The 23,983-nt window shown below is 41.7% G+C and overlaps 1 protein-coding gene across 1 annotated transcript in view; it reads right to left on the bottom strand.

Annotated features, from left to right (window-relative positions):
• The window catches only part of Cep128 (centrosomal protein 128), a 376,076-nt gene extending 359,252 nt beyond the window's left edge, over nucleotides 1–16,824 (bottom strand). Inside the window, exons 1-3 of the mRNA XM_052186712.1 lie at nucleotides 16,632–16,824; nucleotides 14,051–14,191; nucleotides 2,575–2,708 (exon numbers count right to left, since the gene is read on the bottom strand). The gene's annotated coding sequence lies outside the window, so the exon portion shown is untranslated. The remainder of the gene's footprint in view (nucleotides 1–2,574; nucleotides 2,709–14,050; nucleotides 14,192–16,631) is intronic.
• Nucleotides 16,825–23,983: the final 7,159 nt, after the last annotated feature.

The following is a 23,983-nucleotide window of genomic DNA, read 5'->3' as shown; positions in this document are numbered from 1 at the left end:
AGGAAAACCTACATCTCGAAAAAGACAGCACCAGAGAAAACTACACTGACCAAAGCAAAAGCTGACTGAGAATTAATCCGATAATTTCATCTTCTGTATAACGGAGGGTTAACTCAGTCTTAAATATAAACTGTTATGGCATTCCTAAAATCTACCTGGAGACTTTTTCTGGCTTATAATGAATAGTCTGATGAAATTTCTCTTTCATGACTATTCTGAGTCTTTTGAACCTTTATTTTTATTGCAGCTTGGAAGTGCATAATCGTGTCTCTAGAGAAGATAAAGGACTCTTGCTGTGAATTTGGATTTTTGGGTTTTTTGAAAATTAAATTACAGCGTATCTTCACCACGTCAGAAAAAGAATCCATGACTATCCAAGCACCTCAGGCACACTGAGAGCAAGAGCTGCAGAGCACCCTGCAAACGCCCTGCGTCTCACGGACCCAGGCCCGCACCTCGCTCCTTCTCAGGCCTTTGCCTCCTGGTACAAGCACACAGGACCCATGATGGGATCCTCCCACCCATGGGATCAGAGACCATGAGCAAGGGACTAATGCTGGAGCAGCTGCTGGGCTCCGCCTTTGCCAGGTCACACTGTTTAAGTGCCCCTCCTCCACCCCTGCAAAAAAAAGAAATTTGAACAATACCCATGATAGTTAATTCTAAGTGCAATTTTGGCTAGATTAAAAAATACCTAGAGTATTACATTGGCTCAAGGTGTGTCTGTGATAATATTTCCAGAAACAATATGATTATGAAGACTTCGGACCTAATAATTAATGGATTAATTTCTTAATAGGATGTGGTAAAGAATAAGAGAGGGAGGACATAGCTGGAGGAACTGGCTGACTGTATTGCTTTTCTCTGCTGCCTGTCTACCAAGAAATAAAGAAGACTGTCCTCGCACATGCCCACCACCATGATGTTCTCGACCAGCAAGCACAGACTGAAGTCTGTGAAACTGTGAGCCAAAAACAAAATCCTCTTCCTCCCTTAACTTGCCTCTGTCAGGTGTGTGTTACAACAAGAACCAGAAGTAACACAGGATCTGAAATGCCTTTGCCTTTCAGACTCTGGAAATCCACGTGTGCATCTGTGTCTCATGAGTCTCCCCAGTGTGCCCTTGTTCTCTCTTTCAAGCACTGTCCATCATTTTCCAGCAGTAGATGCAGAAAGACTGTATTGTCCAAAAGCCAGCTACCATATGAGGCACTCATGTGGCGTTTACACAGACAACCCAGTTTGAGTCTCACAACTTAATGAGTACTGCTGGGCCTCAGGATCTAGCTTTGTAGTTGAGCCAGCACCAACAAAACAGCAATACGTAATAATAATAATAATAATCTAATAATAATAACAATAATAAACAACAGCATTATCTCAACCATTTCCAAGAATGTTGAAGCAGAGGGAAGGAATGGTCCAGCTCCACCCACACAGTGATTACCGGTAGTCGGCCCTGGATTCCCCAGCCTTCTCCATCCTCAAGGTTCTGCTCCTTCCACTGTCTGTCACATAGTATACATGAGCAATCGTAATGATTAGCAAGATCTGCCAAACACAGAAGCACAACTCCCTGTTCTATGTACATGGCTACAGCTTCTTCAGCTCTTCATCATTTGTCAAGAGGCAAGTATCAAGGAGAAGTAGAAATGTAAAACGGTAGCATGAAACCTTAAATAGACACAGGAGAAAACTACATGTCCTCTCCTACAATTCATGAAGAATCCAGGAAACAAATCAAACCATTGGCCTCCAAGTAAGGGCTATTATTTACTAATTTTTCCTGTCATTGATAAATGAGGGGAAAAAATAATTATGCCTGGGATCTCTTATCAAAGTTGTACTGTCAGTCACATCAGACAAAATAAGGTGTCTATGAAAAGAAGTGTGCTTACTAGCACTGTGGTTGAAGGGAACCGGAAACAGAGTAACAGTCACGAGGACAACTGGATTCTGGGGCGAGCACCAACAATGTTAATCACCATCTGCATTTAATTTCCTTGGACACACTGCACATCAGACTCTTCAAATAAATAGACAAGTTTGAACTTCCGCTTGACTGACAGTACCCAAAGACCAGACTGTTATGGTTATGCCTCACTCTTTGAGAAAATTATTAAAATAATTAGGACAGAGAATGAGAGAGTAAAATGAATATGCACACTACCTAGAAGCAATCACTATAATAAATATCACTGTAATGTGCTTGTAATTCTTCAAATAAAACACTGAGAACACTATATCGTAAACAACATCCCAGGATTCTCTGACCTCATCTCTACTCAGTTATCATTCCTGCCCCACCTCTCCAAGGCGGACAGACATGATTTCATGTGGAACGCCCTACACCATGCATTTATACTTTTAACACTGGCAGAGATTTCTCACATTTTTTTATAAAATGTGCATTATGACTAAATTATGTTAATAAGCAACCAAGTGGAATATGTAAAGTTAATTATATAACAGAAAAATCATAGAACTAAACAAAATTAAGAGCAACACTAAGTTCTCTCTTACCATGGCGTGACGTACAACCATGGACAACAGAGAAGAGGCCCTGTGACTTACCCCGGCTAGGATCACATACTTTCAGTGAGACGCTTTCAGCATGAGCTTCACAGGTGTGCTCGAAGGCTTGTGTTATTAATCTTGATCACTCTGAGCAATGAGAGGTGCTCAGACTCCTGCATCTGGTGGAACTCCTGCAGAGGTGCCAACGTTTAAAGAGAGAAACATCTGAGACATTGCATGGTTTTTTTAAAGACATGAACATTTGGCAACCATCTACGTGATTTTTATTACCTAAATTTCACAAAGAGTAGACTAAAGAATGAATAAAATTATATAAATAGATTACTTTCGTTGATAACAAAAACTTGGCACTTTCTTCCACTATTACTAACAATTAAAAAGTTAAGAATGATTCTCATAGCAAACTTAAACGGAGGCCTAGGTGCCACAACATGGAAAGCAGCCATTGTGCCAATGATACATGCCAAGAAAGTCATTCATCTACCACAGCCCGAAGAAACATTCTCTTCACATGGAACTGATGAGGAAGGAAGAAAAAAAAGCAACCCTGGCACCTGAAGTTGGCAAGAAGTGTGCAAAAGTACAACCATACGTCAAAAGTAAGGGTAGATAGTAGAGATGCTAATGTGAACTGAGGAACTCTCCTAGGCCTCAACTGAGACAAAAAACTACAGGCATCTAAGGGATGCTGAGGCTGGGGAAAGCAGTCTTCCTCTAGGGAGAAGCCCTCTAATGGGTTAGCCAATGTCAAGTGGTCAGTCCTAAAATCATAGCCAAGCAACATTGGACTCAGCAGGTTGTCGGGATTGTGTGTGTGTGTGTGTGTGTGTGTGTGTGTGCAAGCACACACACATATATAACAATAGCAAAAGGAGAGCAGAAATTTGAAAGCTAATAGGAGTGAGGTGAGCAGGTCATGGGGGAAGCTGGGAGGAGAAAAGGGGAAGGACCGGAGGAATGGAGAGAAATGATGTAATTTTATTTTAATAACACTTTTCTAAAGCTAGGGGAAATGTATGAAGACCATGAAAACAGTTTTGAGCCCCAAAAAGAAAAGCACAAATACATGATCTTTATTCATTAACAATATATTATTTTACGCTACACTTCAAATTTAGCTTTTAAGTGTGCTAGACCCTAAGAACACTGGCAGTAAAGAAAATGGGCTCCAGAAACCTTTCTCCCCAGTGAAACTAGCTAATACATAATAGTCACTTTATGTTGACAAACACACTCACTGAGTGGTAAGAAAACAAATATGCACATTCAAGAAAAAACAACAAAATAGTCTAAGAAATGTAAAGTAAGCAATGTCTTCCCGACCTACTGTTCCCAGTGGTAATGTCTGTAGAAAGCAAATGGTAATATCTGTGGAGAGCAAATGGTAATATCTGTGGGGTACAGGAGCAAAAGGACCCCCGGAACTCTTCTAATGGAAATGTACAAACTGATACAACAGGTCTGGCTATTAGCACACAACTACCTGCCAAGAACTGTTTGTACCTCTGACCTTGTAATCATACATTGAAAAATGATCCCTAAACAAAACTAACTGAAAATTTGAATATAAAGATATTTGCTGTGAAGTTGTACTAGAGAGAAAATAAAAACTGTGAATTCAGAATAAGAAAGAACAGCTAAAAAATGGGCCATCTGGTGGGACAGCCATTACAATACAATGGACCCCTACAAGGAGACACTAAATAGCCACTAAAAATCCTGTCCCAAAGAACAGTTAATGCCAAAGCAAGGCTAAAGTATGACTTCCAGTTTTGTAATAGATGTTGTTTTCTGGGCATGTGCATAAATTACCAGTATGTAAATTTAGAGGCTCAGGAAATAGGAGGAGTAATAGGGAATAAATTACTACCCCCAAAGTATATCGCCAATTGTATTCTTCTAAGCTTTTATTCTCTCATCCGTTATGAATTTTCAATAATGGACTTATGTCAATATATACTCAGAAGGACATATAAATACACACTTAAGAAAGAAACAAAGATTGCCTTCAAGCACAGCTGTGACAAGCTGACAACCTGCAAAAGAATTCAACATCTTTCCTTCCAGGAACTCTCTTTTCCATGGTGGACCCGTTTCCTTTTCCTGTCTGACAACTTCCTGACCCCACTTCCTAGTTCCTGACACCTACCTCAGCCAGACCACTTCACTAACTCTCACCCTGAGAAAGGCTGAAGAGACAAGTTCACAGGAGCTGTCTCTATGGTTCACTTCAGCCACAGAACCATTTACCATGAGTTATGAACCTAGAGAAACTTGCTTGTGCTGTATATTCTCTTTGTAGTTACACCGAAGGACAGTTATTCTCAAGGCTGGTTTACTAAAGGACACAACCCAGATGCCAGAATGCACTGTGTGAAAGCATGAGTACGCACAGGCATTGCGCACTGCTTGAAGTGATGAAATGCTGCTGTGGAGAACAAATCAAGAATGGTTCCTGAGTGACAAGTCAACACTGAAATCTGAGCTTTAAAGAAGCATTAAAAGCTAGGTGTCCCTCAGCCAAAGAATGAGTAACCAGCATGTGGTGCATTTATACAGTGTGGAGTATTACTCAGCTGTTTAAAATAACAACAACATGATATTAGCAAGAAAAAGGATGGAACAAGAAAAGAAAACCATCCTGAGCGAGGTAACCCAGACACAGAAAGACAAACATGGTGTGTACTCACATATAAGTACACACCATGTAGCTGTACAGTAAAGGACAATCATGCTGCAATTCACAGATCCAGAGCAGCTAAGTACCAAGGAAGGCTCAAGCGGGGACGGGGACGCATGGATCTCTCGGGGAAGGGTATTCTGGGCAGACTGGAGGGAGTGGGGATGGGAACAGGAGGGATCAGGTGGGGCAGAGAGGAGGGATAGAGCTGAAGGGAGGCTGGGAAGAGACGACTGGAATGTGGGGGGTTGGGGGGTCACTTGGGGAATGATGTGGAAACCCATGCAGTGGGAATTCCCTGGGATCTATGCACGGGACCCTAGTGAGGCCTCATAGTGATGAGAGATAGAGAGCCTGAGCCTGCCATATTCTGTAACCAGGCAAGGATTCCAGCCGTGGGACTGGGACACCGGCCCAGCCATAAAACCTTCCACCTACAATTTGTCCTACAAGATGTCCTACAAGATATGCTGGGGTAATGGTGGCACAGAATTTGTGGGAGTCGCCAACTAATGACTGGCCTAACTTGAGACCCACTCCACCACAGGGAACCCACCCCCAACACTGCCGATAGCCTAGAGACCCAAACACAATTGGCAAAAGATAAAAACTAAATAAAAGTTAATGATGTAATTCCTAATGATATTCTGCTACTCGTATATTGGTGCTTAGGCAAACTGTCGTCAGCCAGGATCATCCAGCAACTGATGGGAGCAGATACAGAGACCCACAGCCCACAGCCAAAGCTTGGGAAACCCAAGGGGAGAGAGAGAGGAAGGTTATAGAAGCCAGAGAGGTCAAGGACAGTATGAGAACACAGCCCACGGGATCAACTAAACAGGGCTCACAGGGCTCACAGAGACTGAAGCAACAATCTTGGAGCCTGCCTGGGTCTGCACTAGGTCCTCTGCATGTATCTTAGTTGTGTAGCTTGGTGTTCTTATAGAACTCCCACGGTGCGAGTGGGCTGTCTCTGGCTCTTTTGCTGACTCTTAGGACCCTTTTCCTCGTGCTCGGTTGTTGCCTTGTCCAGCCTTGATACCCGGATCTGTGTCTCATCTTACTTGTTATGCTGTATTACCGTGTTGGCTTGATGTCCCTGGGAGGCCTGTTCTTTTCTGAAGTGATGAAGCAGAGAAAGAGCGAATCTGGGGAGAGGGGAGGTGGGAAGGGAAATAGGAGGAGTGGAGAGAGGAGAAAGTGTGCTGGGGATACATTGTATGAGAGAAGAATTAAGTAAAAATTAAAAATAAAAACAGAAGAAACAAACAAATATTCAGACAAGTAGAAAACCATCTATATTGACCCAGGGAAAGTTTTCATCAATGTTTTAAAAATACAAAAGAAGAACATTTCAACTGGATGAAAAATCCATTCTCATCATCATAAATGTCACCGAGATACACAGCAGCAGAAAATCAGGAGCCATCAAATCTGAACAACCTAAGGAAACTGAGAGTGGAAAAAGCATTTCCTTCCGCTGCAGAAAGAACACAAGTTACCAACGTGTCCCTGTGCGACAAAACTCACTGACAAGAAAATACATTTGCTTTTCAGACCAGAACATGTCCAAGGCTCAAGAGAGGACTAAGACCAGTGACCTTGGGGAAAGGTCTATAAAATCATAACAAAAGCTGTGTTCACATAGTAGATGGCACAGTTCTGGGAATAGTTTACTTAGCTGTTCCTAATGCATCGATACTTAAATATATAAATATTGTTGCTTTTGCCTTAATGAACCTTATAAAGAAGACATACACCCACCAGAGCAAGCTATGAACACTCCTCCATTCATCCCATCTGAACAAATGGCCATGTGCAGCCCTGGACACTGAGACTAGAGAGAGAAAACTGCCTCTAAGCCCTGTAATCAGAGGACTGGAGGGAGCCTTTACAGACTCAAGTCCACCCCTTTTGTTATTTGACCTAAGGAGCCATCAGATTGCCTTCATTGTAATGAGGCACATTTGTATGTATGAGAGCCATGATTTATTGATTCTCAAATCTCTTCTCCTCAGAGTCGGTTTAAAACAATTAGGATTTGCAAGCTGTTCCATAAAAGATAAGCACCCAGCATCAAGGGTGATATTTCACAAAGACTGACTAGTGCATGCTAAGTGGGAGATTGCTTCTATAGCCACCATGTGCCTCAGCCGTCCCTACCCAAGGCAACTGTCCTCAAAGATGTTCAAGGTAATGACATTGATATCGAGAAGGGAAATGTTTTAAACTTAATCATCAACCAAATCCAATTTTCAGAATGTATTTCTCCCTCTCTCAACAGCGTAGAGCTTGGGGGAGCAGTTCAACCTTCCGGTGAAAAAGTCACCAAGTTGGTGAAGGTTGTCATGTACAAACATCTGTCAGTAAGTTGTTCCTTTTTTCTTTACATCAGTGCTCTTCTGTACCTTCTCACCTCAAACTCCACCAGTAAGTTTACACAAGCTCAAAGTCAGCACTCAGTCCATTAGCCAGCTCCACACATGTAGGACAGCAAGGGACTCCGAAGCCTCTCAACCATTCATCCTTTACTGAGTCATTCATTGCCGGGCAAAGATGACCCAAGGATGGCAGCCTACACTCGTCATCACGGCATTCAGGAGGCTCAAAAGCTCAAGGCCTGTCTGAGCAACCTAGCAAGCCTGTCTCAAACACTGAAGGCTGGGGATGTGGCTCAGTGGTGAGGGCACTTGCTTAGAGGCTGCAAAGACCTAGGTCCATGCTCAGCAAGGCCGAGGGATGAAAGTAAGTGGGTCACAGGCCTTGGTGAGGCAGGCTGGCAAGAATATCATGTAAGAGAGGTGAGCGGCAGGACAAAAACCCAGGGGTCAGACCAGAATTCGGCACTCAACGTGGAGGACAAGCAGGAGCCTGACAGAGCTGGGAGAGGCAATGGGGTGCTGTCGAAACCTATCTCAGAGAAAGTCGAGAGGGTCCAAACCCACACAGCCCCCGTCCTCGCACCAGGGCAGCTCTGCTATTATCTGACTTACATGCTGTGGCTACAGATGAATTTGTTTTTTAAGAATATAGATATTAAGGCTGAAGAAATGAGTCAATAGTTAAGGGCACTCACTGTCTATTTGAAATTATTAACTGGGTTATTTTAAAACATGAATCTGAAAACAAGAAAGTTCACCTTAAAAGTCCAATATCCAGTTTTCTGGGGAAAAAAATGTGACAGACTGAGCATGGGTGTACACAGGGCGCCCTAGGTAAACTCGCACCTGCCTGTTCACTCCAGTCTCCCGTATAACTGCCTCACAGTGTGGCTTTAGACTGACTATACTGAGGTGAATCTGCAATCCCACTAAGCATTAAAATAAAACAAAGCTTATGAGCCCCACTGTAAAGAATTAGTCAGCAGAGACACCTGGGAGATAGTCTCCCACAGAGAGCAGAAGGAAGGCATGGTGGACGTGGTCTCCGTCAGGTGGCTCTGTGGCGCAATGGATAGCGCATTGGGCTTCTAGTGATGAGAAAAAAAAACAAACAAGAAGTGGTCTCCACCCCTGTGGTGGTGGACAGAACACTAAGATTGATGCTCTGGCAAACGTCTAAATTACCCATGCCTGCACACTTTAAAACTGGGAGGAAATATTTGCTACTTGACTTTAAGCAAGCTACATAGAAAAGCTTTGCACCGATATGTAGAAACTAAATTGGGCTGTTAATACATTTAATTTCACCCAAATCTTCACCTCTATCTATCTCTTTTCCTCCTGTCCTAAGTAGTTAACCATTGTTAATTATGAGCTCAGCGACCTGCCTGGCCATCGGCAGGATTTTAACTTAGCAGACTAAAGAGATGGGATCGTGCGCTGCCTGGCTCTCTGACCTCTCCGGATTTTCCACCTTACTTTCCTGTCACAGGACACACAAGCCTAGCCTAAAACAGCAGATCAGCCAGCTGCCCTCAAGACAACACAACAAGGCTAGCCAGGCTAAGCAGACAGCTTGGCTAACCTACTGTGGAGGACTGAATGTTGTAGGTCTCCAAGGTTTTGTTTGTTATACAGATAAGGCTAACGGTCACAAAACAGTATTTTACTAACTTAACAACTGACTTGCTTTGGTTCTGAGCTTTCCTCTCAATCCAACTTCCCTTGAGAAAACAGGATGGATTTAGATTGTAGATATATGTGACATCCCTTCCAATGATGGAAGGAAAATGGATACATTGAAATCAGAATACAAGCATGCACAGACCACACACACACACACACGCACGCACACGCACTTAAGAGGGAAGTGTAGCACATGACAGCCTATCATATTTTGAGATGGAGGAAACAATCACAAAAGTATAATAATTTCAGGGTTTTGTAAAAAAAAAAAATAAGTATAAACACAGAAAGCGAGCTATTTTTCTGCATCAAAAAGCATATTTTTTCTCTTCCTAATTTCAAAAGGAAATTAACTACTTGATTCCCTAGTGAAGGAAACAACTGTAAGGAAGGAAACTACCTCCTAATGCCATTTACCTTTAATTTACACCCTGCTTTAGAACTTTGAGAGGATTTCCATTAGCATTTTCTCATGAATTCTATGGCAATCCTGTGAAGATGATATAATTACAACCTTTCTTATGCTGCAAAGAAAGATGGTGGTTTGACTAAAGTAATAACCACAATTACTTTGTTTTAAGGAAAAAAAATTTATTAGCAAAATTGGAGGCTAAATCTCATACTTCCCATTACTGGGTTGAGGTCTGTGAATCAGGAATTCAAGGCCCCAGCTAGCCACCCCTCTCTCAGCCCTAACACCATGAAGCCACCTCCTGCCCACTCCTTATTATTTCAATGTGCTTATCGCCTCAGGCAGAGCAAAATACGCCTCATGAAGTCTTCCATCTCCAGGCAAAGACACTCGTTCTTCTCACGGCTGACATCTCAGGGCTGCTTATCTCAAGTAAGACATGAATTTAACAGTCCCAAAAGGTCGTGACTGTTTGTACCACGGACTCTTCCAACCATGTCACACTCCACTCACCAATGGGCCTGGCATATAGGCCAGTCTTACTACGTCATAAAATTCTTCTCTCTGAACCTTTCTCAAGGGCCACATTCCTAACTATCCATCTCTGTCTTATACTTCCCAGTCAAGATTCAAATCAGAAGAAAACCTGTTAGAAAGCCTCCCTTCTCTGCCCAAGCCCAAGTCAGGGCCTAGTGCACTCTGCTGTACTCCCATGGTAGATACTGTGTCAACCCAGCCTATGCAGTTCGGGGTAGCCATTTCCTATCCATCTGTGAACCCTACAAAGACTGATTCCTGGTGTGCTATAGTTATACGTGCCTTATCCCACAAATGTTTACTTGCTGGGAGCTTGCTAAGATTGGTAATCTAGAGGCAGTGCAACCTCTATATGAGTAGTTCTCAACCTTCCTAGTGCTGTGACCCTTTAATACAGTTCCTCATGTTATGGTGACCCCAACCACAACATTATTTCATTGCTACTGCATAACTGCAATTTGACTACTGTTAGGAATCAGAGACATGACCACCACCACCCCAAGAGGGGTCATGGCCCAAAGGTCGAGAACCAATGCCGTGAATTAGGAGAAGGACACTAAGGGTACCCTCAGAGGGGCAAATCTCCAGCTCTCATGAATAGGTTAGGTCTTGGGCAACTGGACTACACATCTGAAAAGTAGATTCTTATAAAGCCAGCCTGGCTTCCTCACCGGCTCCCCAGATCTCTCTTTCATGACATGACCTTCCCGCACCCACTCATCCATTCTTCCCTACCATGATGTAACACATTAATGGTTCAGGGATGTGTAACAGACAGGACTATGCTGGTAGGACTCTGTGACAGCAAGGACTGTGAACCACACAAGCCTATTTCTTGTATAAATCACTCAGTTTCAAAAATGCCCTTAAAGAAACACAAAATGATCTGACACGGTTGAAGCCCAGCAGTCAGCACAGTGCCTGGCATGGTAGTGCCTGGCATGGTAGTGCCTAGCATGGTAGTACCTGGCATGGTAGTGCCTGGCATGGTAGTGCCTGGCATGGTAGTGCCTGGCATGGTAGTGCCTGGCATGGTAGTACCTGGCATGGTAGTGCCTGGCATGTGCAGGACCACTATCAAATTAGTTTGCAACTAGATTTTTTTTATTATCTTGTCTTAATCTAGAAACAAAGTTCAAATTATAGAGCCTTACAATAAGTAAATACTAGTTGAGCAATTATTAAATGGAGAAATTTCATTAACAAAGGGTCTAAATTAATTATTTGAAGTCTTAAATCAATATTGATTGAGTCATGTACTATTTATACAAATACTAATGATACAAATGTCTATTACACTGCAAACAAGACAGCATTTCAAATTTATGTAGCATATACTAAAACTGCCTAGTGACTGGACCAAACCTAAGTTGACTCAATTATTAGTGAAGTCATTTGAGCCTATAATGATCACTAGCTGCTACTTAGTTACATCTGGTAAATGCACGTAGTACAACTGCCTGTACTGTCAAGCTCTAAACTCCAAATTATATAATCTCTTCTTCACCTGAGCTCTTCCTCCAGGGAGCTTCAGCAAACCAATTATTGCTTACAAACGAATCCATTTTTGGAATTTGAAAGCCTTCACCTGCCAGCCATGAAGCTTTTCCTTTCGCCTCAATCTGTAAAACTATCCATCTTTTAAACTAACAATCGTAGCCCACTTCTTCCGCAACAACGTCGCTCTTCACTGGGATGAGTCTACCTCCAGCTCAGCTTTTAATTCACACCCCCATTCATGTGTGAACTTGCTCATTCACAAGCACTCACTCATTCACTCGGGAGCACCTGTTTCATGACAAACCCTGTGCACACCGAAGATTCTAAATGTCCATCACATAACCACAAATGCTGACTTCTTCAATCCTCCAGTCACTTAGCAGAGTACAGATTGATGTTAAGGGTTATTATATTAGTCGTAGGAAGATGAGCTAGCTAAGTCTCTTAAGGTCATTTCTAAATATCATAACAAGACACCAGCAGCAAGGGAAAAACTCAGAATATCTGCATTATAGAGGAGCCAGGGGGAATAATGAGCCCTTTAAAAAGCACACAAAAATAATAACACTCGAGTGGTAAAAGGCACAAAGGGCATATAAACAGGCAATTCACAGAATACAAATGTCCCTACCAAATGCATAAATATACTTCATCTCTCTGAAGAACTGTAAATTAAACAATAAAATGGTGTCCTTGTTTTTCTGTTTGGGACAGATGAGCAAAGCTCTCATGCCCAAGGCTAACAAGGGCATTCTGTGGTGTACAAGTATTAGTTACAAAGGCCAGCAGGGTGGCTCAGCAGATCAAAGCGCTTATCTTGAGTTCAGTCCTGGGAGCCCAAGATTGAAGGAGAGAAGCAACTGCCAAGAGTTGTCCTCTGCCTTTTACCCACATGTGCAGAACACACCCCTGCACCTGCACACAATAGTAAGTAAATAAAAAGTATACTATCTATAAAAATGAGGGCAACTTTTCTAGAGAATAATTTGGCAAAACAAATAAATACACACACTTTGACTCAGAAACTCTGCTTCTATGATCAATGTCTCAAGAAAACAAAAGTATGTGCACATGTGTGTGTGTGTGTGTGTGTGTACAACTTATGTATAAGATATATGTACAAGAATTTCATTTAAGAACTATAAGAAGCAAATCGCCTGGTTGAGTAATGACTCTAATGAGTAAGCCACAAAGGCAACAGTTCAAACAGGTAGGTGGAGCACACCTTAAATCCAAGCACCAGAGAGGCTGAATCAGCCTGGCCTGTATTCCTAACCTGGTCTCCGCTATTTGTATGATCATTTAACAATACAAAGTTACATAGGAAAACAGACTAGAAAGAGTATGACTGTATTCAAACCAGTCTAATGAGCCCCCTCACATTATTAAAGGTCTTAGAGTGAATCTATTCTACAGCATTTTTATATGAGTTCCAAATGTGTAGGTGAGAATTCCCAGAATGTGTTAACCAAGTGAACTTCCATCTTTCTAACTCTAAAATTCTTGAATTCTAAGAACTTTCCACATCAGAAGCCTTGGTAGAAATCCAGTGCAGGACCACAGAATGCCTCTGTGTGTCAGCATCTTTCACCATCAACATACAACAGAAGGCATTTTTTTTCAAAGTCCAGAATGTTGAATCTGTTACAAAAATTAAGCTTTAATACTAGATTTTTGATAACCAATGACAGTTTGTGTTGAACATGATCCATTTATGGAAATCACAAATTACAACCATTTACCTCAATAGACCATTTATTGTGTTTAAAAAAAGAAAAGAGTGGGATCCTTTAAACATTTAAAAAGATCAATCCAGAAAAGATAAGTGTAAGTCGAATCCACTAGAGAACAATTATAAATAGCCATGAGGACCTGTGCAGGGGGCAGGACTGGGAATCCAGAGTTGGAAAATCTGGAACTAAAAATGACTCTTTTGGCTCAGGAAATTCCAAGCAAGGAGCCTGTCTGCCCCTCGAACACATCTCTGACAAATGCTAATAAGTGGGGAAAGAGTTGACTGTATTGTCTGGGAGGGGGGGCCTCAAGGCCTCTCAGGGAGAGAGCAGGTTTCCAAACATTTGTTTAAAAAAAGCAGCTACACTGTTGGTTTTGGTAAAGGAGAAGGCGTATGTCCACTTATTTGTTCATCTGATTTCTCTTTACTGTGTCATGCATAGCTACCCTGTTTTAATTTTATACTAATATTCTTGCCCCCGCCCCAATTCCTACTGCTGGTATGGCCTTTTCCACTTTGAATATACAATAAATGTAAAAAACTTCCTCAGATGCTAAACTCGGAGAAGAAAGCATTCTTACAAAGTGCACTCCCAGAACTCTGCGTTGCCGTCCTTGGAGCTCAGGGTGCCCGCCTCCTTTCATTTCTTCATGAGGTTCAGGGCGAGAGGTCTAGTCGAGTAGATGATCTTTTTGGTTGCCTCGACACTTCCTCCAAAACACCTACAAACCAACGAGACAGGCAGCAGACAGAACTATAACTTGAATTTTTAATTAAAATGACTTTATCTTTCCTATGCACAGAGTAGAGAATATCAGGAGTGAAAATACACTCCTATGCCACTCATAAGCCCATGTGGTACCCAGATGCCCAACCTGCAAATCCCTAGTAACTGGTATCTTCTACCCATACTTCACCATCACTAGATTTGCTAGGTCATACTAGGGCATGAGTTGTACCCCAAGTCTAGGCAAAAGTACTGACTCTGAGTTTATCTATCAGGTGGGAGACTAACTTTAGTAGTAAGTTAACTCACCTTTCTGAATTTGCTGGCTCATTTGTAAGTCTAGGCCAGTCTCTTTAAAGACAATATTATATACGGTGGATCAGTTCTCACAGGGTCAAACAAACAAATAAACAAACAAATGTGTCGTGTATTTGGTTGTAGGAAAGTGCAAAGGGTAGAAATGTTCTCCACATTTTATGACTACTTCCAAAACTATAAGGATCTTTAGAAAAATCATCTAAGAAAACCGCTATCCATGTACTTCAATAAGCCATTCCAAGAAGGGAATTCTGGGAAAAGAAAAGTAATGAGAGACTGGGAGATGTTCAGAGAGGCCAGTGAAGAAAGGTTTACTGCACACTTTTCTAACAAAGCAGCTTCATTACATGACAAGTCCTAGGCACAATGAAATTTCTCTATGACAGTGGGTCTCAACCTTCCTAATGCCACACACGACCCTTCAATGCAGTTCCTCATGCCACGGCTTGGTCCTCCAAACATAAAATTATTTGTGTTACTACTTCATACATGTAATTTTGCTATAGTCATGAATTGTAATTTCAATATCTGTGTTTTCCAGTGATCTAAGATGACCCCTGCAAAAGGGGCACTTGATTCCCAATGCAGTCACGACTCACAGGTTAAGAACCACTGCTCTAAAAAATGTGGTATATATACACAATGGAGTACTAGTCAGCCATTAGAAACAATGAATTCATGAAATTCTTAGGCAAATGGATGGAGCTGGAGAACATCATACTAAGTGAGGTAACCCAGTCTCAAAAGATCAATCATGGTATGCACTCACTAATAAGTGGATATTAACCTAGAAAACTGGAATACTCAAAGCATAATCCACACATCAAATGAGGTACAAGAAGAACGGAGGAGTGGCCCCTGGTTCTGGAAAGACTCAGTGTAGCAGTAAAGGGCAAAACCAGAACAGGGAAGTGGGAAGAAGTGGGTGGGAGAACAGGGGGAGAGAAGGGTGCTTATGTGACTTTCGAGGAGTGGGGGGCCAGAAAAGGGGAAATCATTTGAAATGTAAATAAAAAAATATCGAAAAAAAAAAAAAGAACCACTGCTCTATACAAAGTTACAGCTGTCAAAGTTCATCTTCTCTCTTGCCTGTCCAATGCAGCAGTTATATGGCTATGACAACAGAAACCTGGCCAGCTCAAATTGATACACACCATGAATATAAAATATCAATACATGCCTGATTCTGAACATCCTGTACCATTATCAAAAAAACATAAAGTCCTGGTAGTGCCAGAAGCCTTTGATCTCTGCACTGTGGAAACAGAAGCAGGTGATCTCTGCAATGTCTAGACCTGTCTGGGCTACACTGTGAGTTCCAGGCCAACCAGTGGCACACAGTGGAACCCTGAATACATGTGTGTGTAGACACAAGTTTGATATTTATATGAAGTAAAATATACTACAGTATATCTTATGAACTGTGCCAAATAAATTTAGATCAATCTCAGAAGTTTCCTTTTACTTTTAATACAGGTACTATAAAACTAAAAACCACCTGTACAGTTCGTATGCTGTTTCTGTTAGAAGGAATTAGTTTTAGGAAGAAGTACTGAGAATTTGCTAGGTGTTGGCACTGCGCCAAATGCTTTGCATAATCCTGACAAGGGTGCTATAAATGCTACAACGTCTAGCTTTGCCTAACAGACCCGGTCCATTAAACCAATACAGAATGCAGCTGAGATTCAAAGCTTAGTATTTTTAGTAATTAATTCCAAAAGGGGGCAGCTAACCACTATGACCTGGGCATCTCCTAACTTAGCAGAGGAAAATCGAGTGACTGGAGAACAGAAATAAGCACCAATTATACCCCTGGGGCAACCAAACCAATGTTAGACAGCCTGAAACATCTGGGAGGGAGCCTCGGATAAGCTGCTCCAAAGCCAGGATAAGGCGCGTTAAGAGTGAGGCGGCCAGGACCTGACCGTGGACGACCTGCTGAAGGATGCAAACACGCCATGGTCCCCACGTCACCAGACTGCACCCACACTCCCTGGCCACCCCGCATACCCCCTGCAGCTCTTGCGTCTCCACCCTAGGACAAGGGGAAGTGGGACGCGAATGTCTCTGCAGGGGGAAAAGAGAGAAAGGGCAAGTGAACAGATAGGGGCAGGTACCTTAGACCAAAGGTGACTCCAAGTTCTTAACGCCGGATCATCGCCGAGGCCCCACCCGGCTCCCGCGGCTACCAGCGACCCCGAAGGTGCAACTGACCCAACGCTGCCTCGCAACCGACTCTGCTCACCCGGGACTCGCAGCTATGGCAACTTGAACTAGCCGCCCAGGCGCGGCTAGAGCAAAGGACGCGCCGCCACCGCTTGGCCCTCTGGGAGCTGTAGTCCATTCCACACTCCAAAGCAGGGAGATGTGACAAGAAATAACAGGAAATGACAGGAGATAAACTGCAAGTCCCAGCATGCTCTGAGCAGGGCCTCTACTTGCCTTTCCCGGAAGAAACTGAATAAGCGGTCTTTACAGACCTGGAGCCTGCCTTCTTGCCCCGCTCTAATTTTATTTTTTTAAAGGGCCAGTAGCCTGTGAAGCCACAAACTCCCGGTAGAAAGTGAATTCAAATGTCCGCAACACTGAGTGTAATTTTACTCATTAGGAAACATCAAAAGATAAATAATAGCCAACGGTGAGATTTGAAAATCACTTTAACGTCTTATTCTAATGGCTTAAGACTTGGAGGGAGTAAAGAAGTTTATCAAGTGAAACACTTTATGACTGGAGTGACTAGGATCTTACCTCTCCGCAGTGGCAAACTACAAATGCAATATGAGGTAGTATGTCCATTACCACCTTGTTATGTCCTCACTAAGCAAGTGAGAGAAGCGGTTTCTGTTAGAAGGAATTAGTTTTAGGAAGAAGTAGAAATATCATTTCATAGAAAATGAAGAAGTACTGAGAATTTGCTAGGTGCTGGCACTGCTGTGGAGTGGAAATATGTGCTTTCTGAAGGTCGCTACTCATAGGTTAAGAAGCACTGACAACTGTTTTTTAGGCTTCAGGAAAACTTTCATAGGTCAGATAAAATTTGATTCTAGCTTTAGGGTGGGTCAAGCCATGTCTCCCCCCCCCCCCTTTTTTTTTCTTTTCTTTTTTCTTTTTTCTTTTTCTTTTTTTTTTCTTTTTCTTTTTTTTTTTTTTTTGAGCTCTCCTTCCTTAAGGTTTTAATTCTCTCGTTATAGAAGAAACTGACTTTTCCCCCTGAGCAGAAACCACTTCACAGCAAAATTACAGTTATGAAGTACAAATGAAAATAAAATTGATGGTTGGGGATTCCTAACACCATTGGAAATATATGTTTTCCGATGGTTGGGGCTCACAGGTTGAGAACCGCTGATCATTGCATACTACAGGTTTTCTATTGTGGGCATTCTATGCTGGAATCATGAATCACCCACTTAATCTTCCCACTTAGGAATTAAAACAATTGGACCTGGCCTTTTAAAAAGTATTTCCCTCCCCTGAAGGTCCCCGCCCTGCTCTCTTAAAGGTTTTTTCTATTTAGTTTAAACATAAATTTTTCTAAAGACTTACCTAAATAATTGCATCGACAGTTGTGCCTCTTAAATACACTACAACTGACACAGAGAGAAACTTAATTCAGAGCAGCCATACCAGCAAAGCTGCAGGGCATGATGGCCCTGGTCCTTAAAAGCTAGGTTTCACAAAATGATTTTATTCGGTTTAACAAATATGAATATTGAATCATCTCCGGATCCTGACTTTACAGACAGAAGACACAGATAATGAAAAGACTTTAAAGAAGCATCGTTTTGCTTCAGCTGCTCAGAGGCAATGGAAGCAGATGAGTCATACGCAAGTCATTACCATGCTGAAGGGGAGACCACTACCTCAGGATCTGTGTAGAAACATAAGAGAAAACCTCCTCAGGAAATTATATCTGATCAACTACCAAAAGTGTACTACCAAAATGCTAGGATAGCTATTATACATTAGTGCATTACATTAGTAAAAATTAATTGTTAATAATATTATTGTCCAGCTGTATTTATAAGTGCGTATTCTATTGACTCTGTTTTAAAATGACATTGGACAAGCAAAGGAAAAAAACTCTGAAGACACAGCTAGGACCACAGAATAAGAAACAAGATTCGAGTTCATTGTGATTGGAAATTTGTATATGCACGATTAAATGAATACCTAACATCAACTGCCTTCGTCAACAGATATAACATGGTATGGAGAGAAAATGTAAAGTCAGAGTTGGTCCCCTTTACTTCTTAACAAGACATATTTTTAATCATAAAATTGTGTTGTGGCTCCCAAAGAATATGAATGTCATCCTCGCCACACACACACCCAGTCCATTCAAGCTGAGTCACTTGAATCTAGACTTGGGCAAATCTGTAAGAATTATTTGAAGTATTCCTCCTTTGTAAATCATTCGGCAGGAGCAGACATGATGAGTTAGTTTGCTAAGCCTGCCATAATAAAACACCAGAGAATAGGTGCCTTGAACAGTGAAAATTAATGTGTGTGTGTGTGTGAGAGAGAGAGAGAGAGAGAGAGAGAGAGAGAGAGAGAGAGAGAGAGATTTCATATACTTGAAGGCTGAAAGTCCCAGATGCAAGTGCCAGTCAACTGGAGCCCTCTCTTTATCTTCTGTGTGGCTTCAAATGCCATTGTGTTTTTGTGAGCACAGTGCTAGTATCTCTTTACCTGTTTTTTGGTTGGTTGGTTGGTTGGTTGGTTGGTTGGTTGGTTTTAAAAAACGGTTCTGTTAGATTAGGGACCAGAGTTGATGGACTTACTTAATTTTATATCTTTAATGAACCTGTCTCCAAATTCTAATTTTCTCTCTTTAACAAACCTGTCTCCAAATTCAATCACACAAGCAGTTTCAAAAAAAAAAGTGAGTTTTGTGAGAGCAAGAAATAGTTCAGAAGGTATCAGTTCGCTGGCCCACAAAGCCTTGGGTTCATTAGTGTTTCCCCACTGCACAATACCGCAGAGAAGTAGATGTGGAAGATATTGTCACATGCCTTGCCCACATCACATCGTAGGATATAGGCTAAATGTACAATGTACAATCACAACCACATCGTAAGTCCCCAGAAATCTTGTGTATGTTACAGAAATCCCCTTCCTCTGACATGCTGGCAAGGAGTAGACACTCCAAACAGTCCAAGGCCTATAGGGGTCTTTATGCACCGAAAATTTAAAATGAAGTCCAAATTCCTATTTTATTTTCTGATTTTTTTTTTTTTGATGTTCAGGTAAAACCTGGGGTAGTCACCAGGAAAGGGGCATCTGCAGGTACATTCAACAAGAAGCTGAAAACATCAGTCTGAGAATAGATGGGAATCGAAGCAAGTTAATAGGAAATATACCCAAGAGAATAGAATCCTACTTCCTGACAGCTTCCAGGTTCCTGGCCCCAACCCCTGGTCAGTTCCACCAGTGTGGTTTGCACAGACTAGTGTCCCACAAGGTGCTAGAGCAGGTGAACCAGCCTCTGGATTACAACCCTTATGAGGGTCACACATCGGATCTCTTGCCTATCAGATATTTACATTATGATTCATAGCAGTAGCAAAATTAAGTTATGAAGTAGCAATGAAATAGTGCTTCACAATACAAAGGGATTAAAAGGTTGCAGCATTAGGAAGGTTGAGAACCACCACACTAGAGGAAGCTGGAGGTTAAATGTGCAGATTCAAACCTTAGCTGTAATAACCAATGGCTCTATGACTTCAAATATGGTACTTCCGTTGAGCTTAATGATCATCTTAGCTCAGTCCATCCTGAATGTAGAAAAGAGGAAGGACAAACTTCATATAAACAGCTGTTAGGTAGCAGACAAATTGTGTCTTTGTTAAGGTTTCTATTGTTTTAAAGAAATCTATGATCACAGCAACTTTTATAAAGGAAAACAGTTCATTGGGGCTAGCTTATAGTCATTTACTGGCATGGTGGAAAACACAGTGGCAGGCAGGCAGACATGATACTGGAGAAGATCTGAGAATTCTACATCTGGATCCACAGGCAGCATGAAGAGAATACCACAATGGGCAGACCTTGAGCATCGAAGACCTCAAAGCCCACCCCCAGGGACACACTTCCTCCACAAGGCCATACCTACTACAACAAGGCCATAATTCTTAATAGTGCCACTCCCTAGGGGAATGTGGGGGCCGTTTTTTATTCAAACTACCACAGATTGGCAGAAAGAAACACGGAGTGCTGACCGCCTACAGCATTAGACTTTACTGGGTTACGTTTGGCCACTACAGATGGCCAAGTTCCTTTGCAACTTACCCACTATGGTAAGTTGGTATTCACATACCAACTACGTCATAAGAAATCAAAGTAAAATGTTTAACATTCTGATATGGATGGGACTGGATGAAAGAGGGATGAAACCACTTTCTACCCATCAAGAAACCATCTTAAGTATGGTTGACAATATCTCTTAAGTTTCCAAGCAGGCTACAAGTCTAAGAAGAATCAAAGTGAAAGACAGGACATTGTCATAGTCATTCGTAATGTAAAGCATAGCTCATCCCATAATATTCTTTTCTCTCATACACTTATAATTTTAGGTAGTTATCACATCATGACAATTTTATAATATTATAATACAAATGCACTTGGGTCAAAATGAGCAACTAATAATATGCTAAACCATTATAGAGGGTTATTATTGTAGTCAAGCAATACAGCCTCTGCTACAACTTTTGAAAAGGATGAAACACAAAAGAAATGCAAAATGCCATCTTCTGAATTGTGGGCAGTGTTAATGGTTCTACAGTAAAGAAAAACATGGTATCCTACAGATCTTCTCATCTATGTGCCACACTTATTTTCTTGGTGCACCTTTAATGGATGCACTTTTCTCTTAATGCATTTTTAAACTGATTCATTATCTCATGTGCTTCTTTTCCTGACTAAAAATGTATGTTAAGGAGAGAAAATTGCTTTAGTGATCATCAGAGTCACTTGCTGAACAGGCTATTAGGACATGTTATCCCGAAGGCTTGTTCCAATTTGCTGAGTTGAAACTGTTAGGCATGAAAGATTTTACTCGCATTATCATCTCTACTAAGCCTAAAGATCAATTCTATACTGTCTGAATCTTGGTTTAAAATATTTCAGCACACCACTCCTGTTCCCAGTAAACAGAGTCTCAGCAACCCAATACATCTCCTCAGAATTAGACAAAATAACAGACAGCGCACATGGATGATAGTGGACATTAGACAAAGAAAGGGATCTCTGAGATGCAGGCAAAGCAACAGGAAATTCCAACTCATTTTAGGAAGAAATATGAATCAGTTTAGATTGATCCAATATAGACTACAGGATACTACAGTTATTAAACAAAGATGTTGTTCAGGTTGAGTATCCTCAATTTCCAATTTGTAGGATCTGTTGATGAAGCCTTATTTGAGATGTGGCCTTTAACATATTTCTCAAGGCAAGTTTAAGTGATTCTAGATTGGACCCCAACCAAGGATTGATATACTTAAAAGAAGAGGAAAATGTGAACAGAGAGGCACATGGGTAGATAGCACAGGATGATGGAGGAGAAATTGCAAAGATTCAAGCCTAAGTACAACAACTCAGAACAGCTAGAAGAGTCAGCAAGAACCATCTCCTAGAACTCTAAGAGAAAGTATGACCTTGCCCACACTTTGACTGTAGACTTCCAGGCTTTCAAACTACAAAAAAAAAAAATTAATTCATCTAATCCTAAGACATCAAGTGTGCAGAACTAACTTTGTTATAGCAGGTCTTGGAAACTAGCATAGACATCAAAAGAGCCACTGTCTTATACCGATTTTTAAAAGTTACACGGAGAAAGAAAACTGTTGGAAATGAAAGCTACACTTTCTGATATGAAACATACACTTTAAGGACTACTGGCAGGTTGAGTAATCTGGAAGGATATTTACTATTTCTTTAAAATTAAATTTATCACACAAATGAAAAGCAGAGAGAGAGAATTTTAGTCTAACCCTCTCCCTGTTGAACTATTTTGACACTCAATGAGATGTTATATTCTTGTGTTAGGGTACATGAATCACCAAAGAATGACACCCCAGACATAAATAATATACAAAACAAAGAGCATTTATCCAGCAGAAATCCAGCATATGGGGTTACCATTCATTAAAATGGTGACCCTGGGGTGAGCTCACAGATCAGGGGAATTCTGGGGAGAGGTAGGTGACCTTTCTCCTGATTGGTTGGCTCTAGAGGAACAAGTGTCTCTGGAATTGGCTAGGGTGTTGAGCACTTTCCAGAATCCTTTCTGATTCACTATTCTTGCTTCAGGCCTGATGTTGGGATACCTCCTCACTACCTGAGGGCTGTTGGTTTTCAAGGAACCCGTCTGCTCAGTTCAGGGAAACAGAAATTTAGGCCTAGTCCCTTGAACTGGTGTTTTGCAGCCTGTCTTGGGGTCAGCCTGGCTTGGTCCTCTCATTCTTTCCTTTAGTAATAGGCCATCTCGAATCCTTGAGAAATCTCTATGGGCTGATATTGTTGTTTCAGGATTATCAGTTGGACCCTGGAAATCCATCTTTAACAAGCCTGACTAAAGCATTAATAATGCACAACCCGCAGGTCAAAGCCAAAAGGAGGAGAATCTTTAAGAGGTCCCTTCAAGGCTGATATGGAACCAAAGTGAAGAGGAACTCTGACACTGACACTGTTGTCTCTTTATCTTCCTGTCATGTAATCTCTTTCTAAGGCCATGGATTCTTGGACCACCCCAGATCAGTCAACATAGAAACAACATTCCTCACCCAAAGCAAGGCAGAGTCCTCCTTACTAGAGGAGCAGTAAGGCTAGGCCCCTCCTGTTTTGTAGGACTACCTCTGCCAGGGAGGAAAGGGAATCTTGCAGAGCCATTATAGATTTTTCCATTTGCTGTAAATCAGCATCTATAACCATTCATAGGGACTTGTAGTTGTTATCCTGAAATATTAGGGCTGAGGCTCTGACACTAGCAATTCCAACCAAACCTATGCCAAGAAGAGACCCCAATCACACAGCGAAAATGGCTATTCTCTTTATCTGATTGGATAGGGTTGCCAGTTAGTTGAAGACATCCTCCCCTGAATAAGTCTAGGGTTGTACCAGAACATAAAAATCCTCTTTCATATTTATAATCAGGCCATAAATGCATGGTGTAAAGCCCAAGCTGCAAGGCCCCCAAGCATCCTCTGAGTGCAGTATGTCTGCCACCATAATTGCAGAGGTGGGGATATTTTGAGGGTATCTGGTTTCCAACACAAAGTCCCTGTCCTATATTGATTGCAAGGTTAACTTTCCTCAGTCTGGCTATTGCCACCTGCATTGGGTACCATCAGTACGTTGAAAAAAAAATCCCCAGGGACTGCTATTCTTTCATGGTAAGGGGGCTGAACATTTAAGCATAACCAACAGCCCTATGTTAGATCTGGGCAAGATGAGTTAAGAACCTAGAACGTGG

Source organism: Apodemus sylvaticus, chromosome 6, assembly GCF_947179515.1.
Source record: "Apodemus sylvaticus chromosome 6, mApoSyl1.1, whole genome shotgun sequence".
In the NCBI taxonomy this organism is placed as follows: domain Eukaryota; kingdom Metazoa; phylum Chordata; class Mammalia; order Rodentia; family Muridae; genus Apodemus; species Apodemus sylvaticus.
Note: the sequence above shows the minus strand (reverse complement) of the source record. Positions and strands in the feature narration are given on the sequence as shown.